We start from the raw sequence: 8093 nt of genomic DNA on the forward strand, positions 1-8093 counted from the left end.
CGTCCAACATCCAGCAGCTCTGTAGGCAAGTTGCAGTACCCAATGCCAAATGGGCAGGTTTTATCCCCTAGGAGTCCTTCAGACAGTTCAAACAATGGTCCATAAGCAGGCTTGTATGCCTGCAGCCTCGCTGACTGGCTTTGTTTCTTTGGGAGCCTCTCAGCCAGTCCTCCTATACAAAGCAATAATCCTTGGTGCCAACAAACAAACTAAACCTTTAGCCTTTCTCCAGACAGAAGGAGATGGCCCTTTAGCTTTAGCCCTTCCTAGACGAAAGCTCCTCTGAATTCACATTGCTTCCTGCTTACAAGCTGCTCCACCCCCAGCTCAAGCTCTTTCCTCTCACCTTGCTTGGCCTTTTAACTGCCAGCTAAGCACTCAAAGCTGGGCTCCTACCCCAGGACTGGCTGCCCTATTTGAAAAGCCTGACCACCCTACTATAGGCTCCCTGCCCAAATCCCTCTATTTTCTTTATCAAGCATTCCAGCTCAGTGTCCTCTCCTACATTCCTTATCCCACTTTCTTCCTCAGTCTCCCACTGGCCTCAGGCTCTTTATTTCAGACTTGTTGCTATTTCAGACTTGTTGCCCAGTTCCGCTTTCCTAATACTCCAGAATCTTTTCCCCAATCTCTTCTCCCTGCCCCACAAAGTAAAATTCTTCTACTCTCTGCATTTAAGTAAGTTTACTGCCTCCTCCATGCAGCTAGGGCACCTGTAGCCAAAAAGGAGAGGGAGGAGAAGACAGGTTAGGGCACTGAGACCACAGGAGAGACAGTCACTCTGCTAATAGATCTAGTGCTGGCTGTCATAAAAACTCCAGCAATCAAGAACAGCTATTGCAAGGAAAGGCCTGCTTGAGCCCCCATGCAGAGCTGAATTGGAACGTGCTCTGTATAGATTGAATATTTGAAAAAAATAGCTGCTAAATGAACAAGTATCTACTGCACTGAAATTCGCAGATTCATATTTTGGTCAAATGTGGATGATTTTCACAGAAGTACAAGAAGGCCTCCAGCACCAAGGCCCCCTGAAAAAACTACACAAAGGCCTGCTCAACAGGTTTGGACTTAAGCTACTTGCTGTAACAATTTTAAGAATTTTTGTAAATGGCAAAAAGCTGTGTGTCCATAGTGATGGTAGTCTCTCTCTTTGAAATCATAGAAAATTAGGGTTGGAAGGGACCTCAGTAGGTCCTCTAGTCCAACCCCTGCTCAAAGCAGGGGGTTGGACTTAAATCACTGGACTGTTTTGTAATGTAGAGACTGCTTGCATTTGCATGGAGTCTTTTCACTGATATTTAGCTCAGTCTACATCTGCTTCTTTCGGAGACCTGAAGAAGGGCGTTTACGTGGCTGAAAGCTCATCTAACAACTTTGCCAACTATAATGTTGGTCTACTGAAAGAGAATCACAAAAAAATCCTGGCCTGATGTAGAGAGAGACTTCCAGCATGAATAACTGCAGGCTGAACAGCTAAGGCAGTGATTCTCAGCTGGGGAGATGCAGCACCCCAAGGTGACTGGAGATCCTGTCTATCTCAAGAAAAAATAGACAGGATCTCCAGACATCCCGGGGGGAGGGTACGGAGGGTGGGGGTACAGAGACAGCAATGATGACACTGGACCCAATGATCTACAAGCTCCCTTCCAGCCCCTACCAATCTATGAAAACAGATGCCAACATCAAGTCTTGGGAGAAGCTGGCTGCTGACTCCAGTGACATTGCAATGCCAACCAAGTGGCTGCCCGCTTTGAGGTAAAGCGTCTTGCCTTCAAAGGAGGGAGGAGAGAGCAGAAGAAGGAAGAGAAGAGAAATCTTGGCCTATGGCCTACCCTCTCCTACGGAAAGACCTGAGACTTGTGCAGACCGGTCTGTGGCTCAAGGATTGGACTCCTCAGTCACCTCAAGATCCATCAAGGGATCTCGCAAGATCATTGGGTCCAGCCGCCCGACACTAGGCAGGAAAGACAACTGACCCCAACTGGAGTTTGAATAAGCTCATTTTAAAGGTAAATAAGCCCATTTGCCTCAACTGGGGTCAGCTGTCTTTCCTGCCTAGTGCAGGGGGTATTGACCCGATGATCTTGTGAGGTCCCTTCCAGCACCTAACAATCTGTGACTCAACGAATTAATGAGCTGTGGCTGAGATCATCCTTGAATTGAGAGACTGCTGATGACAACAATGCAAATCCTGTCAGGTGCATTGCATGGTGAGTGCTGTTAGGTGTGTGAATTTGAATCCCAAGATAAACCCAGCAATTTCACATGTGTTGTCTGCAAAGACAGTGAGGTCGTGCCCGGTGTGCTTTTGCCAATAAACACACAGGGGTGGAGGATCCAACTTAATCTTTATTATTCCAAGTCTGCGCAGAAAGGGGGTACTTGGCGATCGTTCGCAAAGCAAGCACCCACCCAACCTAGTTGGCGTTAGCCTTATATAGTTTTCTTTCACCCAACACACTGTGCAGTTACTATTGGTTGCTTCTTTTAGCCCATGCGCACATTACCTTAGCCACAGAACATGCCCGTACTTGCCTACGTGGCATCTTTTCTCAGCAAGCAATCTCTTCTTATCTTACATACACCACACCCTGCCCAGCGTCAGCAAACTGCTTCATGCATTTAGCTAGATAGAATTAGAAAAAGCGTACATCTTGCGTACATCAAATCCCCCCTTCGAGGCTATGACCCTATGGACTAGGACCATAGTCCTTGACCATTTTTCCCATCCTCAAAAACCGCTTTGTGCCTTCTTGATTTTTCTGGATCGGGTCCATGACTGATGGTTTTACAAACATTACTCGATTGACAGGGGTGGACATTAATTTCTTCAGTGCATTACAATACACAGGTACGCACTGCACCCCACAACAAATCATTACGAAAATGCATACCCCTGCTACAATTAAAAGGAAAATTTGCCTCAGCCTTGAAAAATTAGGAAGCCAAGAAGTAAGCCATGAAAAATCAAATCCATCGTCTTGTTTGATACGTGACACAATGTCTTGCAACTTTTACACCTTTGTCTCTATCAGCCCGGAATTATCTGTCAAATTGAAACAACACATCCCGTCGAACTCTTTACACCTGTGGTTATGTCTCAGCAACAGGTAATCTATGGCTGCTCTGTTTTGCAGGGTAGCCCCCCTCAGTTCTTTCATTTCAGTGCTGAGGGCAGCTAGGGCCTGTGAGGTCACGTTCAGGCCCTTCGCCAAAGCACAGGCCACTTTGCTTATCTGATCCTGGTTGGCCACCACAAGGGCCGGTACGCCCACTATAGAGGCTGCTAAGGACACCGCCTCAGCCTTACTCAGGAGGTTTATATCACTATTACAGGACTCATCTAGCGGGCTCGAGCTTCTTTGGCGGCATCTGTCAGAGGCTTCAGGCATACTTGGTAGCCAGACGGTTAACCTGCCAAGAGCACAGGTTCCCCCCTGTTGCATTGGCTGGAATGTACGAATAAGCAGTTTTCCCCACAAAGGAGGAACCACCCTAAGGGCAATACAACATGGCCATTATTATAAGACACATTAGTTCTGTCTGAGCAATTAAAAGTCCCTCTCTCTCGGGTTAGCTTTTTACAGACTTTGGTACAATTCACAAATTGGGCACAACTTGTGTTACCGGGTGAGGTGACGGTTAGTAGATCCACTGAAAAGGTACCGGCATTCCTTTTCGTGGTAATGGGTCTCCACATGGGATTGTTAGTGTAATTTAGTGAGACTTTTATCCCTCCTGATGCAAACCAGGTCTGATTCCAGAGTGCCTCCAATGGAGTAGACACCCCTATAAGGCAAGATGTGAAAACATCCTGGATCGATGTTCCACCAGCCAAACAAAAATGAGTTGTGTTTAGCACCTCCTTTGCCAGATAAACCCACACGTTTTGGTTTTTCTCAAATTTCTGACACAACAATCCCTCAGACCCTAGAAACACTAAGCTCATGTAAAGAACTACCCCACCTGTCCCAGGAAGTTCAGCAAACTTACGGTCAACCGTCAGCACTCTTCCTGTGTGGCTGTTGCGATTAACAAATCGTCAACGTACTGCAACAGGGTTCCTGATGATCCTTTGTCCCACTTCTGGAGGTCAGCACTCAGGGCCGTGCTAAAGATGGTGGGGCTGTTTTTGAAACCTTGGGGTAAAACTGTCCAGCACAATTGTGTTTTCCTTCTAGTACTCAGGTCTTCCCATTCGAATGCAAAAATTTCTTGGCTGCCTTTTTCAAGCGGGATGCAAAAGGCGGTGTCCTTCAGGTCCGGGACCGTAAACCACCTGTCTTTCGCAGACAATGTAGCCAGCAAGGTATAAGGGCACCACCGGGTGGAGGGTCACTGTCGCCGTGTTTACAGCCCTAAGGTCTTGCACGAAACGATACTCGTCACTATGGGGCTTTTTGACAGGTAAAATGGGGGTATTAAAGGATGATTGGCACTCCCAGAGCAAGCCATGTTGAAGGAATCGCTTTATGAGTGGTTCCAGACCTTTCCAAGCTTCCAATTTTAACCGGTATTGTGGCACCCTGGGTGGGTTAACCCCTGATTTCAAGTCAACTTTGACGGGGGTGGCCAGTTTTGCCCTCCCTGGCTTCTCTCCCGCCCATACCCAGGGTACTATGGCGTCTTCTACTTCGGGGGGGGGATTTTCCCTTCCTCCCCTACCTTTTGTAGGAAACACATCTGGACCTTCCAGGCCTCCTCTGCTGGTATTTTCATAGTGATTTTCTCATCTGAAAAGGTTAGTTGGGCTTGCAATTTGCACAACAAATCTCTTCCAAACAAGGGTAGGGGGCACTCGGGCATATACAGGAACTGGTGATATACTTTTTTTCCTCCTAATTTACACTCCATGGGGGGCACAAAAGGACGATGGGTCCGTTGACCTGTTGCTCCCACTATAGGGATCTTGGTTTTTGACAGGGGTCCTTTAAAGTTCGTTACAACTGAATGAGTGGCTCCACTGTCCACCAGAAAATCAATGAGCTCTCCCCCCACTTGCATTCTAACCAGGGGCTCATCAGGGGAGACAGGAATTACTTCGAAGTTTGCCCCCGGTCACCGTCACTCTTGGTCAGAATCTTCTAATATCATCACTCTCCCTTCTTCATCGTGTTTCTTCTCCCCCCTTTTGGGGCACTCATTCTTCCAGTGCCCATTCTGTTTGCAGATGGCGCACTGGTCAGGTCCCAGCCTGGGGCCCTGTCCTTGTCCTCCCGGGGAGTAGCCTGCGCCCCCCCCTTCCTCTACATCCTCTATTTCCTCTCTCTCGTCCTCTGCCTCTCTGGTCTACGATTGCTGCCGCCAACAACGACGCTTGTGTCTTCATTCTTTTGTCTTCCTTTTTTTCTTTAACCTGATCTCGGTTTGAGTATACCCTATAAGCAATCTCGATTATTTGGCTGATACCCATTCCGGCAGCCCCTTCAGCCTTCTGTAACTTTTTCCTGATATCTTTGGCCGACTGCCCTATAAACAGCGTGTTAAACATTTTGGCATTTTCCCCCGACTCCGGATCTAAATCCGTCCACTGTTTGGCCACCGTGCATAACCTCCCATAGAAACTGGATGGGTCCTCCTCCGGACCCTGCCGCACCTCATACAATATAGACAAATTTTTCTGCTTAGGGATGGCTTCCCGAACGGCAGCCAACGTAAGTTCCTGATACATTTCTAGACTATGCAATCCTTCCCAGGTGTTGGGGTCCCAACTCGGGTTTGCCTTGGGGCAAAGTTCGTCCACATAACCATTCGGGTGGCGCTGTTGAGCCACCACGCGTGCCTTTTCTAAGACTAACCTCTTCTCTTCCGGAGTTAAGAGGGTGGCCAATAAGGCTTGGACGTCCAGCCAGTTTGGCTGGTGAGTAAGGAAAATGGTGGTAAACAACTGCACCATCGCCTCAGGGTTCTGGCGGTACGGGCCTGTTGACTGCTTCTAGTTGATCAAGTCAGCCATGCTGAACGGCACATGAACAAAAACCGGTCTACCCTCGGGGCCCACCACCTGACACAATGGAGCCTGAATTGCTGGTTTGGCCTACCGTAAGCGGCCTGCCACTGGGCTAAACATCTCACTGCCCATAGTCCCTTTTACCGCCAAATCGCCTCCACTCACATCCACGGAACCCGGGGATGGCACCCCAGGGCTGCTGGGGGTAGTGGTGGACGACGAGCTAGGCGAGCTGGTCGGGGGCCCATGACTGGTAATTACAGGTGCCGTGGAAGTCCCCTGTGGCGACGCATGGAGCACAGGATATGGCGGGGGAGCCGAGGGAGCAACCAGCAATTGCGTGTCCTCCTCCGGCTCCTCCGAATGTGCGGTCTCAACTTTCCTTAAAGCCATTATCCCATTCCCCACCAATATCCCACAAGACCTCTGTGTAGTCCTATCTCCGTACAAAGACATATACGCATCTACATAAAGCATTTCATCCCATTTTCCTTGGCGCCGACAAAACAATTGCAACTGCAAAACAGTGTTATAATCTAAAGACCCATTCTCTGGCCAGGCCACACCATCCTTGAGTTTGTACTGTGGTCACCATTTATTGCAATACTGAATCATTCTCTTTTTCGTCATTGGGTCACCTCCAAACTTTGACCAATTTTTTAAAATGCATCCCAGGGGACTGCAGGGCGGAATCTTGGGCTGGTTACTCCCCATCTATTAAACAATGGACGGCGACCGCCGCTCAGCCTCAGAACCAAACTGACTAAAGGGAGTTCACGGGACTACTACCCGATCTCACTCTCCTAGGGCGTCTACGCGGTCGGAACTTTTAAAGCCGCCTCCCTTACCCAAGCTATCCGTAAATCAAAAGAGACACTCACCAGTCCGTTGAGACTTCCCTCGTCCCGTCGGATTAAGTTGGTCCTCCGAGCGTTGCGCCGTTGTGCCCCTCCATGGCCCCGTCAAACAACCAGGAGATGGTCAGACCTCAGACGAAAAGGGTCGGTGGCGCCTGGTCCTCGCGCCGTCCGCAGCCGTTGCCAGAGCCGAGGAGGTGGACCGGGCAAGGCGGTTAGTGAGGTCCCATCTGGGTCGCCAAATTGTTGTCTGCAAAGACAGTGAGTTCGTGCCCGGTGCGCTTTTGCCAATAAACACACAGGGGTGGAGGATCCAACTTAATCTTTATTATTCCAAGTCTGCGCAGAAAGGGGGTACTTGGCAATGGTTCGCAAAGCAAGCACCCACCCAACCTAGTTGGCATTAGCCTTATATAGTTTTCTCTCACCCAATACGCTGTGCAGTTACTATTGGTTGCTTCTTTTAGCCCATGCGCACATTACCTTAGCCACAGAACATGCCCGTACTTGCCTATGTGGCATCTTTTCTCAGCAAGCAATCTCTTCTTATCTTACATACACCACACCCTGCCCAGCGTCAGCAAACTGCTTCATGCATTTAGCTAGATAGAATTAGAAAAAGCGTACATCTTGCATACATCACATGGGAATCCCAAATTCAAATTGCCCTGCCCCACTGGGGGTTTCCAGAGCTCTTTGCCACAGAAGAATGGCTCGGCTGTTCCCCCCAACAGAAATGGGGAGAAAACGAAGAGCTGATGTCTTAAGTGGGGACCTAGTCCTAGGAGAGTGACTTCCAGCCTAAGGTGGTAGAGAGCCTTGTGGCTAAGGTCTCACAGATTCACAAGCCTCATGCAGAGGAGGGCATGGGCACCCTTAAGGGTAAAAAGGGCGGTGATCTCTGGGCCCTAAACCCTGGCCCCAGAGGCTGGTGTGAGGCAGCACAGCAGCATCCGTAGCAAGCAGCATGCCAGGCAGGAAGACCTCAACCCCCAGCCCTGACACCGTCCTCAGAACAGGCCTGGCCTGCAGCAGGGCTTGCACTGCAGTCCCCCGGCCAGGCAAGGGTGGCGGGAGCGCAGGGAGAGCCCGGCCCAACTGTGCCCGCCGCAGCGCCCCCACTCCGCACAGTAGCAAGGGAGCGGACCCCAGCGCTACGTCACAAAGGGCAGAGGAAGGCTCCAGCGCCCAAGTCACAAAGGGCAAGGCACGGCTCCCCAGCGCCCGCACAGAAGCGCTGTTGCGCCGCGCGGCGCCGACAGTGGGCGCTGTGGGGCGGGCGACGC

At 50.0% G+C, this 8093-nt stretch overlaps 1 long non-coding RNA gene across 10 annotated transcripts in view; it reads right to left on the bottom strand.

Moving 5' to 3' along the window:
* The window catches only part of LOC109280820 (uncharacterized), a 39538-nt gene extending 31449 nt beyond the window's left edge, over nt 1-8089 (bottom strand). For 4 of the 10 annotated variants that reach the window (XR_009461024.1, XR_009461017.1, XR_009461016.1 and 1 more), the window contains exon 1: nt 6832-8003. This is a non-coding gene — a long non-coding RNA (uncharacterized LOC109280820). Of the gene's footprint in view, nt 1-6831 lie in introns of all 10 variants that reach the window. The other 6 variants (XR_009461022.1, XR_009461020.1, XR_009461021.1 and 3 more) reach the window with 5 other exon arrangements.
* Nucleotides 8090-8093: the final 4 nt, after the last annotated feature.

This window comes from Alligator mississippiensis, chromosome 3 (genome assembly GCF_030867095.1).
Source record: "Alligator mississippiensis isolate rAllMis1 chromosome 3, rAllMis1, whole genome shotgun sequence".
In the NCBI taxonomy this organism is placed as follows: domain Eukaryota; kingdom Metazoa; phylum Chordata; order Crocodylia; family Alligatoridae; genus Alligator; species Alligator mississippiensis.